The following is a 17,338-nucleotide window of genomic DNA, read 5'->3' as shown; positions in this document are numbered from 1 at the left end:
GGTCAAAGTTTTTAAAGTTATTTCCAGTCCTCTTCACAGCTATTTCGGGTTTCTTCTTCTAATAATTTAATTATCTCCACTCAAATTCTAATCCAAAAATCAGGTTCCGTTTCGGGCTTTAATACTTTATAAACTTCCGCTTTGTTCTTCTCTCTCCATTAACATTCCCCCATGCCCATTAGCTGTTTCTTCACTGGGCACCTTTTAACAATTTTAAAATATTTCTGTTTTTACCTGTGAGCTGGCAATCACTCACCTGGTACCAGTACTCCATTCAAATCACTGCTCCTGCTCAAAACTTAGTCCAGTTGCCCCAGCTTTATGGTGGCCACTATGGCCCCCACCCCCGAAGCGAAGAATTTCCTCCTACCTCCGAAGAATTTGCCTGTTCCTCTTGGTCATCCAAGGTGCTTCTCCTTCTTCTCCGTCCCTACAGGACAGATCCATTCTGAAGACCCCCCTTCCAGCGGTTTGTCAGTCCGGAATTTTGCAAAGCTCATTAATTCCCAACTCTCTCGCTGCGACGCTTCCGGTCGAATCCTGAACAATGCTTTTTAACTCTATTTTTTAAGATCTATATTAGGAATAGAGGCAGATGGAGGCTGCAGATCACAGGACAGTGAGGCAGTTGTATGAATGCTCCACAATTGACTTACTGTAGCACAATCTTCAATATTTACTTTTCCCTATCCAATGGAGATAAAGGAAAATGTAAAATGTGCATCTCAAGCACTGTTTTTCATAATCATGTTGATTGATTCTTTAATGGCTGAACAGAGGGTTGAAAGATGCAAAAATTAAAGGAGCTGACTATTGCTGCTGCAACCTTTCTCCCTATCTCTTTCTTAATACAAACATGATGAATGAGAATGTACTCTGGAAGCTGTTGGCACATGGTAGGGCATTAAAAAAGCAAATAAAAAAAAAACAGGGTAAGCAGGAGATACTTCCAAAGCTTGTATAAATGCATGGGCAATAGTAAAATAACATTAACCGATGCAATGGTTTTTTTTCTTCTTCAAAATATAATAGTTAGGTGCATGTACATAGTAATAATAGGGGGGAAATCTTAGCTTTTTTGGATATTTAGGGACTTGCTTCTGGCTAGGCTCAAATGGAAGTTGAATGGTGTGCTGGTTTGGGCTCAAAAATGTTAAGAGCAAAGCACATTTCTTTCAGCATTCAGTCCATAATGAACGTTGGACTTACCGTGAACATTCGTTCTATGTGCGCTGCAGGAGAGTCCAAGCATGGGTTCAATTTGTGTGATTTGTCAGAGATTGAGTTGGAAATTCTTTGGCCATGCCTACATCTTCCAGCCGAGCTTCAGTTTTTTCAACTAAGACCAAGAACTGGAGAAGACGAAGTCCAAGCAACATCACGACCACTCCTGGACCCCAGACCATAATAAAACAGGGTGGGATTGGACTCTCCTGCAGCGCACATAGAATGAACATTCACGGTAAGTCCAACGTACATTCTCCTGTGCGTTGCTTGGAGAGTCCAAGCATGGGATATACCCAAGCTAAATTGTTGTAGGGTGGAAAACAGATTGGTCCAGGGTCCCCTCGGCCAGTAGGACTCGCTGTAACACCCGTCTCCCGAATGCCGCCTCTGCAGAAGCGAACTGGTCCAACTTGTAATTCCTCACAAATGGAGAAGGTGAAGTCCAAGTGGCCGCTCTGCAAATTTCCAGAATGGAAGCTTGTGTAGCCCAAGCAGCCAAAGTGGCCGCACTGCGAATCAAGTGTGCCGTAATGCGGCATGGCACAGGACGAGCTTAATGTTCATAAACCAGTGTAATACAAGCCTTAAGCCAACGTCCGATGGTGGATGGCGATACTTTCTTACCAATAGACGGTGGTTGGTATGACACGAACAAGGCCTCTGTTCTTCTGAAAAAAGCTGTACGTTTAATATATCACTTGAGAGCCCTGCGGACATCCAAGGAATGCCATCGTTTTTCATGCGGGTGTCTCGGGCTCGGGCAGAAGTCTGCTAGAATAACTTCCTGTGCCCTGTGGAACCAAGTATTACCTTTGGCACAAATGTCAGGTCTAAATGAAGTATGACTCTATCCGGGTGAAAAATGCACAAATTGGAATGCACCGAAAGAGACGCCAATTCTGAAATTCTGCGAGCCAAAGTGATCGCCACCAGGAAGGGAACCTTGAAAGTAAAAAGCCATAAACTGGCAGCTCCCAAAGGCTCAAATGGAGGCAAGGTGAGTGCCCTCAACACTACAGACAGATCCCAGGTCAGATATCTGTGGACCGTTGGTGGTAACAGGTTAGTGGCCCCTTTCAAATAGCTGCTGACCTTTGGATGCTGAGAAAGCGAAACTGGCCCCTCACCAGGCAGAATGGTAGCCAATGCTGCAACTTGTCGGCGGAGAGTATTAGTGGCTAACCCTTTCTTAAGGCCACTCTGCAAAAAGTCCAGGACTTGTGGGGTGGAGCCTGACAGCCTGATGAGCCAGTAAGAGTTTTTCCTGGCTCCGGAATAGTGGGCCGATAAAATTTATCATCTAACTAAAATGGACAGAAATTTGTGAAGGATTGTTTATGATTACCTGGGCCAACAGCGGAGGAAAAAGAGAGTTGTTTGGGACAGTGAAAAACCGATAAATAATGTTTAAAGTGTGGGGTCTAATCGCTGTTGTTGGAATGCCACAGAAGAATATTTGGAATTGTTTTTAGACAGCAGCGTGCTTCAAGGAGTGATTAATAATTTTACAACCTCACATCGTTAAGCAGCCAGTTTTATTATGGATAAAAAAAAAAAAAACACCCGCTGGAAGCAGAAGGTTTATTTGATTGTTGCCCAGGCTTTGAAGATTTATGCCATCGAAAAAACAAAAAGGGGTTAGTAAATATAAGTGGCAATGTATCCGTCCTTCAAATCACACCGCAGCACGATTAAAAAGACAATCTCTGGGTGAATCAGAGCAAGAGAGCTCAGAGAGTGAAACAATAATGGTGGCGAAAACTGGCTCACAGCCAGCAACAGTGGATGAACTCAGAGAAATGCTGACTAGCACTAAAGAGGTGATTTTCAAACGAATGGATGATTATGCAGAAAAAGTTGACAAGCGCATGGACCAATTAGCTATAAATATTGGTCATAATGATAAAGAGATTAAGCTCCTTAGAGTGGATGATAAGTAAGTTTTCCAAGGATCTTGCCCAATAATCACAGACACGATAGGCTTTGAGTTCAATGTATTTATTTACTCCATTTCTTTCTATTCAGGTATTCATTTGGAATTGGTCCTGGACTTCTGCGCACAGCCTTATATATGGAGGAGGTGGAGTCAAGGTAAGGAGGGGTTATGGGAAGGGCTAAGTGAGGGAGGAGGGATCAGTGGGTCAGTCTATGCAATGGTGTATACACAGTTAGGCATTTACTCGTAACAAATCCCCCTCTAAATGCCTAACATTCGGGGTTGATTCTGTGCCCGGCATGGTCACCCCTAGTTTTGATGTGAGATATGTGTGTTGCTTGTTTGGTAATGGTTTCGTTAGAATGTCCGCGACTTGCTCAGAGGTTTCACAATGTACGGCCCTAATAAAACCTACATTTGATAACTGCCTGACATGCTTATGCTTGATGTCGATATGTCTGGATCTCTGACCCACTGCTTCTGCGTTGGAGATGTCTATGGCTGCTTTATTGTCCTCGTGGATAGTTATAGGATAAGCCGGTTCGGTCCATATTTCAGAGAGCAGGTCATCGAACCACACTAAATTGTTAGCTGCCTTTGATAGGCAGATGTACTCTGCTTCTGCTGTGGATGTGGCAACCAGGTTCTGTTTGCCAGTATACCAGTGTACCGGGCAGTTATTGATAAGGAACACGTAACCTGATGTGCTTTTCCTGCTCTTGGTATCACCTGCCCAGTCAGCGTCCGCATAGCAGGTCAGTGCCAGTTCTTTGGATTTGGATGGTTCCAGGCATAGGTACGCGTCTATGCTATGTTTCAGGTACCTGATTACTCGCTTCACCCCTTCCCAGTGGTATGCCTTGGGTTCACTGACATGTCTGGATAATAAATTAACAGCTAAGCTGATATCGGGCCTTGTCCAATTGGCAATATACAGGAGGGATCCAATGACAGATCTATACAAGGTGTTGTCCTTAAATGACTCCCCCTCTTCGTGCATATGTTTCAAGAAGTCTGTTTGCATGGGGGTTTCGCATGGCTTAGCATCCCTCATGTTGCATCTATGTATAAGTTCTAATATTTTCTCCTTTTGAGAAACCTTGAACCCGTTCTCTGTTTTCTCGATTTGTACTCCTAGATACTTATTGACTTTCCCTAGGGTCTTGAGTGTGAATTGTTTCCCTAGTTCTCTGGCGAATTTATCGCAATTTTGCTTGTGCTGCCCCATGTACAGGATGTCGTCTACGTAAACGAGTGCGTATTCGATCGATGTGCCCTCCCTCTTGGCGAAGAGGCAGAGGTCTGCTGATGTGGCGGTAAAACCCATGTCCCTGAGTGTTTTGGCTAGGCATTCATACCATCTTTTCCCGGACTGTCTTAAACCATACAAACTTTTGTTTAGTAGCCAAGTGACTCCCTCTTTCGCGCCTTTCCCTGGGGGTGCCCTGACATATATTTCTTTGTCTAACTTCGCATGGAGGTATGCGGTTTGAACGTCAAATTGGTAGACTTCTAGGCCTAAGATAGATGCAACTACTAGGGCGCTTTTGACACTTTCTGCCCTAACTGTGGGTGAGTAGGTATCCGTGTAGTCATCTGGATACCTTTGGGCGAACCCCTGAGCTACGAGTCTAGCCTTGTAGAGGGCCTTGTTGTCTTCGAGTTCCTTGATTTTGAAAACCCACTTCGTGCCTATGAGTGTCTTATCGGCTGGGACCTTAGAGGGGGTGTACACGTTCAGTTCGTGCAGGCTAGCCATCTCCCTTTCCATAGCTTGCTCACACTTATCTCTCTCTACCTGCGGCAGACTAATGATTTCTTCGTATGAGTTGGGTGTTGTTCTATTTGGGTGAATGGACATGACATAATCTTTAGACCTCTTGGGCATTTTGTTTCTGTTGGGTCTGATAGGTCTCATGGGTCTTGTGTCGGTGTCATGCATGTATTTGGCCTCCTTCTCTGTGACCGTGTCTACCTTGATGATGGGGTGGTCTTCCTTCCACCCCTTGGTGGCTACCTCATGGTGTCTTGGTCTTTGTCTGTCTTGTGTATTTGCTTCTAATGTGATGGGTTTGCTTTTGTCCCTTGATTCGTTTGTGTCTTCCTGTCTGATGAGTGTCTCGTTGAGGTGTATCTTAGACCAGTTGGCGTTCTCATGGAACACCGCTGTTCTGGATACGATGAACCTGTTGTCCCTGTCAATGAATCTATAGCCTTTTGTGCCTGGTTCATACCCCATGAACCTTAATCTCCTGGAGACCTTGTCTCCTTTTCGCCTCAGTTGCCTGGGGATGTACACATCCGCCGTGACTCCAAATATGTGCAGGTGCGCAATCTTTGGTTTTCGGTCGTTCATCACCTCATAAGGTGTTTTCCCTATTACGCTAGACCAGAGTCTGTTCAGGGTATAATTTGAGTAGTTGAGGGCTTCTGCTCAGAATGGCTGTCCTAACCCCGCATCCTCTAGGGCGCATCTCATCATTGTTTGTAGGACTCCATTCCTCTTCTCTACGACTCCATTTTGGAACGCGGAAAAGGGAGAAGTCTTGTAGTGTATTATCCCGTGCATCTTTGACCAGTTCGAGAATTCCCTCGATAAGAACTCAGACCCCCTATCTGTCATTATTTGCCTTATCTTTGTGTTGTGTTGCGTTTCCACTCTCTTATAAAACTCTTTAAATTTTTGGAATACCTCGTCTTTATGATTAATGGTATACACAAAGCCATAGCGGCTGTAGTCGTCTACTATTGTCAGAAAATATCTCCTTTTGTATTTTATAGAGGGCTTCATGGGGCCTACAATGTCCATATGTAGCAGGTGGAAGATAGAATTGGTAGTACGGGTGGCTTTTCTAGGTCTGGGTTTGGTTTTTAACTTAGATGATTTACATATAGAACACTCTAAGTAGTTTTTGCAGTTTTTTATTTTCAAATCACTGGTACATTCTGTCATTTTTTGGATGACTGGGAAGCTGGCATGGCCCAATTTTCTGTGTAGCAAATGGGCGCAGTCATCGTGAATGGGTTTGCCTATTAGCAATTTCCCTCTGTGTGTCGTGTTGCCTTCGGTGGGGTCGTCTTCCCTGCCCCCCTCTGCCTCAACATGTGTGTTGACTCTATTCTCAGTGTTTTCTAGTTGGGCGATAACTTGGGTCTGGTTATTCTTTTTAGGGTGGAGGTATGTTAGCCCTCCATTAATGACTATTTTGCCGATGCTTTCCCTGTCTCTGGTCAGGTAGGCTTCTCCCTCTTTGAAGGTGGTCTCTATGCCCATGTCCTTGCTCAGTTTAAGCGGTGCTAAAATGTTGTGGGGTATTTCGGGTATGAGTAATACCCCCTCTACTTTGCCTATTCCGCTTATGAACGTGTTTCCTCTTCCTGTCACTAGGACCCTGTTTTGATTGGCCACCTTAATGTGGTAGTTTTCCTCTGTGAATGAGGTCAGTATCTTTATGTCATGAGTTGTGTGGTTGGTGGCTCCCGAGTCGATGAGCCATGCTTCTCCTTCTCTGGTTTGTGAGTGTGTGTGTGTGTTCTCCTCGATCCCATACATGGACCCTGGTCGGCTCTCCCTAGAGCTGTCCCTACTTCCCCTTCTGTTCCTTGGGTCGGGGGAGTCTCTGCGCCTGTATCTGTTGTCTGATGGGGATCTATCGGGGAGCCCCGGCTTCCTGCCTTCCCTTTCCCTTTGATAGGTGTGGTTCCTTCCCCTTGAGTTTCTTGGGCAATCCCGTTTGTAGTGATTCTTTGAGCCACAAGTGAAGCATTCTGGGTAGTCTAGGTTCCTGGTTTGGAACTCAACTTTCTTAGTTGGCCTGCTGTCCCTGCGGCTGATGGAGCGGTCCCTCCTTAAGCTATCTTCTGCTATTATCCTATTTGTCAGTGACTCGAGTGTGAGGTGGCCTAAGCCTATGCTATCCAGCTGCATTATAAAATTGTCCCAGCTGGAGTCCAGGGAGTTGATGACTATGCTCTTCATGCTCTCTTCGGATATATCCTCCCCCCTTTGTATCAGTTCAGTCCTTGTGGCATTCAGGTTCAGTATATGTTCACCCATGGGAGTCCCTGCTTTATGCCTGGCAGAGTGGAATTCCCTGGATATCCTTGCTGTGGTGGCAGCGCTTTTACTATAGAACAGATTAAATATTCTCTGCTGTATCTCAGACACAGTCAGATAATGGCTTAGACTGGGGTATACACCTGGTGGGATACTTGCTATAATTAAAGAGTAAGCCCTGTGATGCAAGCAATCTGTTTCTAAAGTCCAAGGTTTTGTGGGGGGGGGGATCATCAACTAAAAACAATAGATCCTCTTTTAAAAATAAAACCTGGAGTTGGTGATTCCACTGCATGAGGTTCGATCCGTCTAATTTAAGAGTGGGAAAGTTAGCTGGTAAATTCCCTGAGTTGTGTGATGAATTACTCACAGTCTGTTGCTGCCCATGGTGTCTCAGGTGAGGGAACTCACAATATGGCTTGGGTATGCAGTTTGCAGCTCTGTACAGACTTGGATTTATGTTCCTTCCTTCTCTTCTTGCTGGAGCCGACTGAGCATGTGTGAGGCCCATTTCGCTACTGTAGCCAATGGGGGAGTAGCTGGCTGTTGCTGCTCTTAGGCCTCGGCCTAGGCCTCCAGTTGGGGGTCCCATCTCACTCCTGGGGTGTCCGGCTTCATCTCTGGAGGCAGGCATCCATCACTGGGCATCCGGATCCATGCAGGGGGCTGGAGAGAGGCGAGGAGGCGAGGCGGTCGTAAGTCAAGGACTTCTGGGGTTCTGAGGCGTGGCGGCTGTGGTGGGTCCCGATCCTTGATTGCTGGTCCCTGGGCACGTGAGTAGGCCGGGCGGAGGCCGCATGGGGGTTGAGTAGCAGGTGTGGCCTCTTCCCCTGGGGCCTCTTATGCTTGGTGCTGCGGGTGCTGGGTTCGAGTCCTGCCATCTGCATGATTCAAGCATAGTTGGTGCCCTGCGGTTGTCTTCGTGGGGGCTGGTCATCGTGTGGAGTATCTGGGTGTGTGTGCTATCATCGATGGCCCCCCCGTAGCCCCCTCGGTTCGCGGCGGGGTCTCTGGGGTGCATGGCTGGTGTGAAGGGGTTGCGTGCAGGGCCTATCACGGCTGCTGGGGCCTCGGGTGTCTTTCTGGCTTCGAGCTCGGGAGGTGAGCTCCAGCTGCCTTGGTGTGTCCCTTCTGGGGTGCCTTTGGCTGTTCCCCCATTTGTTCTGGGGTTTCTTTCATTTCCCGCCATTGGATTTGAATCCTGGCTCCCTATTGGTCGGTGGCCATCCCAAGATGGCCGCCCGGAGCATGGCACGAAAATGGAACCGTTTGGCTCTTGGGCCTCTGCCAGGGGGTATCTCTGTCTTACCGGTCTGGCAGCCTCGTGGTCTTGCTCCTGGGGGCTCATTGCTGCTCCCTGGTCATCTAGAAGGTCCCGGAGCTTCGCGATGAGTTCATTCTTGCTTATGGAGGCTTCTATCATTTTCTGTATGATGTCCTTTAGTTCATCTCTCTCGGGTGATCTGTCTCTGGCGTGCCTGGCTGCACTTTCTTTTGGCCTCACGCTTCTGTTTGTCTGGTCCAGTTCCTCCATCTCTGCCATCAGCCTGGTGGTGGACCTTGTGTTCATCCTTCCTTCCATTTCCGATTTTGGTTCTGTTTATTGGGCATAACCGTCCTCTGCTGCCATTTTGATAAGTAAGTTTTCCAAGGATCTTGCCCAATAATCACAGACATGACAGGCTTTGAGTTCAATGTATTTATTTACTCCATTTCTTTCTATTCAGGTATTCATTTGGAACTGGTCCTGGACTTCTGCGCACAGCCTTATATATGGAGAAGGTGGAGTCAAGGTAAGGAGGGGTTATGGGAAGGGCTAAGTGAGGGAGGAGGGATCAGTGGGTCAGTCTATGCAATGGTGTATACACAGTTAGGCATTTACTCATAACAGTGGAAGCTGACCAATTAGGGAAACAAATGAGGCAGATGGAAGAAAAGCACTCTCTGGAGTTTGATGAGCATGAGAAAAGACTGATTTCTCTGGAAGATCAAAGCAGATGATCATCAATACGAATTCGAAACTTACCAGAGATGACAGAAGAGGACATGAGGAATTTGATCCCACGATGGTTTAAAGAAATAATCCCTAACCTGACCACAGGAGAAGAGGACATTGAACGCGTCCACAGAGTGGGCGCTTTCAGAGCTGGGTCTCGTCCCAGAGACATTTTGGTAAAATTTCTAATTATTACAAAAAAGAACAGCTGATGATAAAGCTGAGGTCATTAGCTTTGTTGAAGTTTCAAGGATCTACAGTTCAAGTTTATAACGATCTTTGTCACCAAACAATTAAGTGGAGGCGTAGTGTTAAATCAATCACCGAAGAGCTCAAGAGAAGGGAGATAAAGTACGCATGGGGAAACCCAGTATTTATGAGGTTTATGTATGATGGGAAACAATATAGGATTACCTCTTTGGAGCAAGGCATTGAGCTACTTAAAAGTCTGGGGCTAGAATTGCAGGGCGATCCTGCTCTTAAAAGTGCCAATGGTGGAGGAAGAGGAGCCATGGCAAGTGGGAAGTGAAATCGACATGACTGAGATGATAAATCTGTAACATATTAATACTAGAAGGCTTGCTGGTTCTGGACTGTGGGCTTCATCCCCCCCCCTTTAAGGGAATGGCTGGAGCATTAGGCTACCGGGGATTTAGTGGGGGGAAAAGAGTTTGGGGAGACTTGAGGGTGGAGAAGGGGGGTAGGTTATGAGGGTTATTTAGTTGAGTTTGTTTTATGTTTTTTTATATGTTGGTTTAAGTTAAAGTGCACAAGGGATCGTAAAGAATTGGTATGTGCTGAATATGGATAAAACTATAAGAATTACAACACTCGATGTCAAAGGTTTGGGGGCAGTGGTGAAAAGGAGGAGAATTGTACAATTGTTAAACAAGGAAAGATCTGACATCATTTTTTTGCTGGAAACTCATCAGGATAAGGATGGAGTAAATGAAGTTCGTTTGAAGTGGTCACTCCATTATGAAAAGGCACTGGGGACTTCAAAAAAAAAAATGGGGTGGCCATACTGATTTCTAAAAGAACTGGATTTACTATAGGAACTACATTTCTTTTGGCATACCAACGGCAAAATGATGCCCATGTAGCATCATAAATCTGGACCGTTGAAGCTTTCCTTGAAGCAAGCATAGTGGAAATTACGTCTCCTGAAAAGTGTTCCTTCCAGAGGACCTCCCGTTCAAGTGCCAAACGGCCAACTGTAGCCACTGAGGGTCTGGGTGTTGAAGGGCCTCTTGGCTGAGGGAGATCCTGTGAGGTGGAATTGTCCAGGGACGGGAAACGGACAGTGACATCAGATCCGCAAACCATGGACGTGGCCAGTGAGGAGCTATCAACAATACCTCCACTTCTTCCTCTAAGATCTTCTGAACCACCCTCTGGATCAGAGGTATGGGAGGAAAGGCATACAACAGACCAGGTGGCCATTGGCAACGAAGGGCATCGGCCGTTGGAGTCCAGAACTGGGAGAAAAACCTTGGAAGTTGAGCGTTCTGCAGACTGGCAAATAAGTCTGGAACCGGAGTCCCGAACTTGATTGTTATGAAGTGAAAGAGATCCGGATGAAGTCGCCATTCGGACTGGTCTATGGTCGTTCTGCTCAACCAGTCCATTTGGGAGTTGGACTTCCCAGCAATATGCTCTGCTCACAATGACAGCAGATGTAGTTCCGCCCAGCTCCCCAGGGCCATAGCTTCTCGCATCAGGACCCTGGAATGAGTGCCCCCGTCTGTTGACATGCGCCTTGGCAGTGACATTGTCCGTCAACAAAAGTACATGGTGTCCTGACAGGTCGGCTTGGAAGTGGCGCAGTGCAAGGTGAGCTGCTCTCAGCTCCAGCCAATTGATGTCATTGAACAAATCTTGCTGAGACCACCTCCCTTGTGTCACTTTGGATTCCAGATATGCCCCCCATCCAAATAGACTAGCGTCCGATGTCAGGACCTGTCTGGGAGGCTCCCGGAACAGACATCCTTTCACCATTGCTGCAGACGTCCACTAAGTCAGAGAATGAAGGACCTGCTGTGGGACCCTGATCTTGGAGAGTGAATTGCTGTGCCTCAATTTCTGACTGGGCAGGAGCCATTGTAGGGCCCGTGTGTGCAATCGGGCCCAAGGGACAATAGCGAGGCAAGATATCATCTTTCCTAATAACTGGGAAAGTAGTAACAAGGGAACTAGGTCTAAGGACCTGACTTGTGCCACCATCCCCTTTATGCTATCTATGTGTTCCTGAGATAGGAAAACCTGCGATAACTGAGTGTTGATCACTGTTCCCAAGTGGGGAAGTCTGGTGGAAGGGGTCAGATTACTTTTCTCCCAGTTCACGGAAAATCCATGATCCTGCAGAGTTTGGACAGTGACTTGAACATCCAACATTACCTGACTAATGGATGATGATTGAATTAATACATTGTCCAGGTAACATTGCAGGCGGATGGACCTGGCCCGCAGACAAGCTGCAACTACATCTAACAGCTTGGTGAAAGTTCGTGGGGCCGAAGAGAGGCCGAAAGGGAGTGCCCGATATTGCCAGTGGTGGCCTGCAAAGGCGAACCTGAGGAATTGCCTGTGGGACAGTCTGATGGGGACATGAAGATATGCTTCCTTGAGATCTATCAATGTTAACAGATCTCCCTGTCTGATGCAACCCAGGATTGTCTGAAGTGATTGCATCTTGAACCTTTTGTACCTTACATATGCATTCAGTTCCTTTAGGTTCAGAATGGCTCATTGGCCTCCCAAACTTTTGGGAACTAGAAAAAGAACAGAATAGAAGCCTAGACCCCTCTGCCCCACTGGAACTGGTTCTATGGCCTCGATATCTAGCAAGTGCTGAATCTTGGCCTCCATCATGGCCTTTTTGGCCACATCTTTGGGAACTGGACACTGAACAAAATTCTAGGGTCAGGCCAAGACTTACTGTTTGCAAAGCCCACGCATCGGTGGTGGTCTTCCGCCACTGGTCGGCAAACATCCTTAACCTGCCGCCAATGGGGACCTGTGATGGTGAGTCACTTTGAATGACAGTAAGGCTGGCCACCGGCGCCCCGATAAGGTCGTCTGGCCTGTGGTTGACGAGCCCTATCTCTGAAGGCTTATCTGTCCTGAGCCCTGTCCATACTTTGGGAATACTGCCTGTGGAACTGTGAGGCAGAAAACCCTGCCTCCGAACCACAAAAGGGCTGCCTGCAATAAAAGGGGGTGGATTTCCTATCCGTCCTTTTAGAAACATGAGGCAGAACTTTTCTCTTATCCTTACCCTCTACAAGTATTATTATTATTATTATTATTTATTAGATTTCTATACCGCCCTACTCCCGAAGGACTCAGGGCGGTGCACAGCCAAACAATAAAAACACATACAATACAAAATTTAAAAAATAGAATAAAATCAAATTAAATAATTTTGGCCCCGACAAATTTAAAACCCCAAACTTTTAAAACCAATTTAAAATTGAATATATAAATACTAAAAAATATTTAAAATTTTAAAAATCTTTTATAAAAGAGGGGGAAAATTAGGCCAGGCCGGCCTGGTGAAATAGTAAGGTCTTTAAGGCGCGGCGGAAGGTGCGCAGATCCGGGATCCTCCGTATCTCTGGGGGGAGCTCGTTCCAGATAGTAGGTGCCCCCACAGAGAAGGCTCTCCCCCTGGGGGCCGCCAGTCGGCATTGTTTGGCTGACGGCACCCGGAGGAGCCCCTCTCTATGGGAGCGTACCGGCCGGTGGGAGGCTATTGGTGGTAGTAGGCGGTCCCGCAAGTACCCGGGTCCTAAGCCATGGAGCGCTTTAAAGGTGGTAACCAAAACCTTGAAGCGCACCCGGAAGACCACCGGGAGCCAGTGCAGCTCGCGCAGGAGAGGTGTTACATGGGAACGCCATGTCGCTCCCATTACCACCCGCGCGGCCGCACTCTGCGCCAGTTGGAGCCTCCGGGTGCTCCTCAAGGGGAGCCCCATGTAGAGAGCGTTGCAATAGTCCAGGCGGGAGGTGACAAGGGCATGAGTGACCGTGCGTAAAGAGTCCCGATCCAGAAAGGGACGCAACTGGCGAATCAGGCGAACCTGATGAAAAATCCTCCCGGTCACGGCCGTCAAGTGCTCTTCTAAAGACAGCCGTGAGTCCAGGAGGACGCCCAAGTTGCGAGCCCTCTCCGTGGGGGCCAATGATTCGCCCCCAATAGTCAGTGATGGCGTCAACTGACTATATCGGGACGTCGGAAACCACAGCCACTCAGTCTTGGATGGGTTGAGCCTGAGCCTGTTCCTCCCCATCCAGATCCGTACGGCCTCCAGGCACCGGGACATCACTTCAAGGGCATCGTTGGGGTGATCCGGGGTGGAGATGTACAGCTGGGTGTCGTCAGCGTACTGATGGTACTCCACCCCGAAACCACGGATGATCTCGCCCAGCGGCTTCACATAAATGTTGAACAGGAGAGGCGAGAGGACCGACCCTTGCGGCACCCCACATATGAGGGGCCTCGGGGTCGACCTCTGTCCCCCTGTCAACACAGACTGCGACCGGTCAGAGAGAAAGGAGGAGAACCACCACAACACAGTGCCTCCCACCCCCAACTCTTCCAACCGGTGCAGCATGATACCATGGTCGATGGTATCAAAAGCCGCTGAGAGATCTAACAGGACCAGGACAGAGGAGCACCCCCTGTCCCGAGCCCTCCAGAGATCATCAACCAACGCGACCAATGCCGTTTCCGTGCTGTACCCGGGCCTGAAGCCCGACTGGAACGGATCCAGATACGTCGTTTCATCCAGGTGCTGGGGGAGCTGTTGCGCGACCACACTCTCAACAACCTTCGCAACAAAGCGAAGATTGGAGACCGGACGATAATTTACCAACATTGCCGGGTCCAGGGAAGGCTTCTTGAGGAGAGGCCTCACCACCGCCTCTTTCAAGGCGGCGGGAAAGTCACCCTCACTCAGCGAAGCGTTTATAATCCCCTGGAGCCAGCCTCGTGTCACTTCCCGGGAAGCCAGTACTAACCAGGAAGGACACGGGTCCAATAAACAAGTGGTCGCATTCAGTCTACCCAGAATCCTGTCCACGTCCTCAGGGGTCACAGGATCAAACTCATCCCAGATAACATTCTCAAGACCTGCCCCTGTCTCTCCCCCTGAGACTACCCAGTCGGAGTCCAAATCTTCCCGAATCTGAGTGATTTTGTCATACAGATACTGAACAAAATCCTCGGCTCTACCCTCCAAGGGGTCCTCCCGCGCTTCCTGGTGGAGCAGGGAGTGGGTCACCCTAAAGAGGGCAGCCGGGCGATTATCTGATGACGCAATAAGAGCAGCAAAATAACTACATTTCGCTGCTTTTATCGCCACTAAGTAATTCCTAATGTGGGATCTTACTAGTGTCCGGTCAGATTCAAGAAGACTGGCCCTCCAACTACTCTCTAGGCGTCTTTTCCGGCGCTTCAACTCCCTCAGCTCCTCGGTAAACCAAGGAGCCAATTGAGATCGGCGCCGGGTCAGAGGCCGCAAAGGCACGACCCGATCCAGAGCACCAGCAGCCGCCCTATCCCAGGCGGCCACCAGGTCTCCAGTCGAGGCATGTGCCAGAACCTCAGGAAATGGCCCAAGCTCCGTCTGGAATCTGTCAGGTTCCATCAGGCGCCTGGGGCGGAACCATCTGACCGGCTCCGCCTCCCTGCGGCGGGGTGCAGCGGTTCGAAAGTCGAGACGAAGGAGAGAGTGATCTGACCATGACAAGGGTTCAGTAACTATATCCCCTATATCAAGATCCCTCAACCACTGTCCAGAGACAAAAACCAGATCCAGCGTGTTTCCCCCTGTGTGGGTAGGGTCATGAATTAACTGGGTCAGGTCCATAGCTGTCATGGAAGCCATGAACTCCCGAGCCATCTCTGACGTCTCACCCACGGACGGCAGGTTGAAATCCCCCATAACCATAAGCTTAGGGGTATCAACCGCCACCGCGGCGATGACGTTGAGTAGCTCGGGCAGGGCTGTTGCCACGTGGCAGGGAGCCAGGTACGTGATCAGCAAACCCATCTGAACCCCATGACCCCATTTCACAAAAAGGGATTCACAGCCGGCCGTCTGAGGAACAGTGGCCTCCCTCGGTCTCAGACCTTCTTTAATGATAACCGCTACCCCCCCGCCCCTCCCCTGTGACCTCGGCTGATGGAATGCTTGGAAACCTGGCGGGCACATTTCAACGAGGGGAACCCCCCCACTCCTGGCCCAACCAGGTCTCCGTAATACCTGCCAGGTCCGCACCCCCCTCCTGAACAAGATCACAGATGAGTATAGGGTATAGAGTATAGGGTCCAACACTTCCCCAAATAACTGACCGATCTTAAATGGTGCTGCAGCTAACCTCCATTTGGATTTCACATCAGCTGGCCACTGATGCAACCACAATAAAAGTCTGGAAGTGACATTTGAGGCTAAAGCCCTTGAGGCAAATTTGGCTGAATTAAGAGTCGCATCAGCCAAATACTCAGTTGCAGCAATCAATTTACTGATATCCTGTTGCAGGCGGATATCCTCAGGAGAGGCCCTGGCCTGCATTTGTTTCAGCCATAGTAGTGAGATTCTGGCAAAAAAAGAAGCTGCAGTGGCTGACCTAATTGCCCAAGCTGCCGCTTGATGAGTCTTGCGGGCAGACAACTCTGCTTTCTTATCCTCTGTTTTCAACCCCTCTGCAGTGTCTGAAGGGAGAATAGCAGGGGAAGTCAATGTAGTTAGAGGAGCATCTACAGATGGAATTTGGAGGAGTTTGGCATGATTTTTGACAAACCCAGGTTGGCTACTGGCTATTTACTTTCTATAGACTTTAATCATCTTATTTGCTCTTCTTTGCACCTTTTGTAAAGTCTCAACATTTTTTTTTTGTAATGTGGTGCCCAAAACTGGATTCAGTATTCCAGGTATTGTCTTACTAAGGCTTTATAAAGCGATACTAATACTTCATGTGATTTTGATTCTATGCCTCTGTTTATACAATCAAGGATTGTATTGGCTTTTTTGGCTGCTGCCGCACACTGCTGGCTCATGGTTAAGTGATCGTCCACTAGGACTCCAAGATCCTTCTCATAGTTACTGTTTTTGAGCAGGGTTTTGCCTACTCTGTAATTGTGCCTTTGGTTTTTCCTACCTAGGTAGAAAACCTTGCTTTTCTTCACATTAAACTTCATGTTGTTGGATAGGACCCATTGCTCAAGTCTGTCAATATCTTTTTGGATCCTGAGCTTGTCTTCTGGGGTGTTGCTATTCCTGACAGCTTCGTGTCATTGCAAATTTGATGCATTTCCCTTCTATTCCCTCATCTAAGTTGTTTATGAGCTATTGAAGAATATTGGGCCTAAGACAGAACCTTATGGTCAGTGGTGGGCTGCAAATTTTTTAACACTGGTTCTGTGCCCTAATGACTGGCTGGGTGGGCGTGATTGGGTGGGCATGGCCAAGGGGCATGACAGCACTCAGCCTCCTGCAGCATTCTGCCAGACAAAACGGGGTGCGGGGGTTAATTACAAGTGACATCCAGATCCAGTGAGCAAGGGGTGTGAACTGCACTTTTGTTTGGTTATGAAGAAATATCCCCAAAGTCAGATGTACACTAAATGTAAACTGACTTTTAGCTACACATCTTCCTAGCAAAGAGCAAATTTTGAAGCTCCAGATAAAGAGGATTCATTTTAGGATGAGTAACCAGTTTATATGTTGGAGGTTCCTAAAGGAATGATGGGAAACTCTATTTTAAAGAACATTTGAGGGAGTGGTGCAGAATAGCCCTTCTCTGCCTGAGGCTATAGAGACCTGGCACCAAGCAAAACACTGTTTGTGAAGCAACCGATCAACACTGACAGGGTAAGCCACTGGTATATGAAAATAAGAGCAAACTCCACTCCCTTCTAGTACTGATGTTACCTAGTTTGGTAATGTTGGATGAAATATCCATCTGGGTTCAGTTCCAAGTGGGAAGAAACACTGGAAACATGGAGACTGCTTGGAAGGATGGTTTTAATGCTGGACAAGACCACATGGTTTGGTCCTGGGCAAAATGAGCACATGGGTGAGAGAGAAGGATAGATTTATATCCTCTCTTGGGCTAT

General features: G+C 47.9%; 1 protein-coding gene and 1 pseudogene across 4 annotated transcripts in view; one reads left to right on the top strand and one right to left on the bottom strand.

The window, feature by feature from the left end:
• The window catches only part of LDB2 (LIM domain binding 2), a 548,706-nt gene that overhangs the window by 400,955 nt on the left and 130,413 nt on the right, over positions 1 to 17,338 (bottom strand). The gene's annotated exons all lie outside the window — the stretch shown is intronic.
• Positions 8,994 to 9,745, top strand: LOC148112653 (uncharacterized; annotated as a pseudogene).

This window comes from Pantherophis guttatus, chromosome 8 (genome assembly GCF_059756535.1).
Source record: "Pantherophis guttatus breed Tessera chromosome 8, ASM5975653v1, whole genome shotgun sequence".
Taxonomy (NCBI): Eukaryota; Metazoa; Chordata; class Lepidosauria; order Squamata; family Colubridae; genus Pantherophis; species Pantherophis guttatus.
Note: the sequence above shows the minus strand (reverse complement) of the source record. Positions and strands in the feature narration are given on the sequence as shown.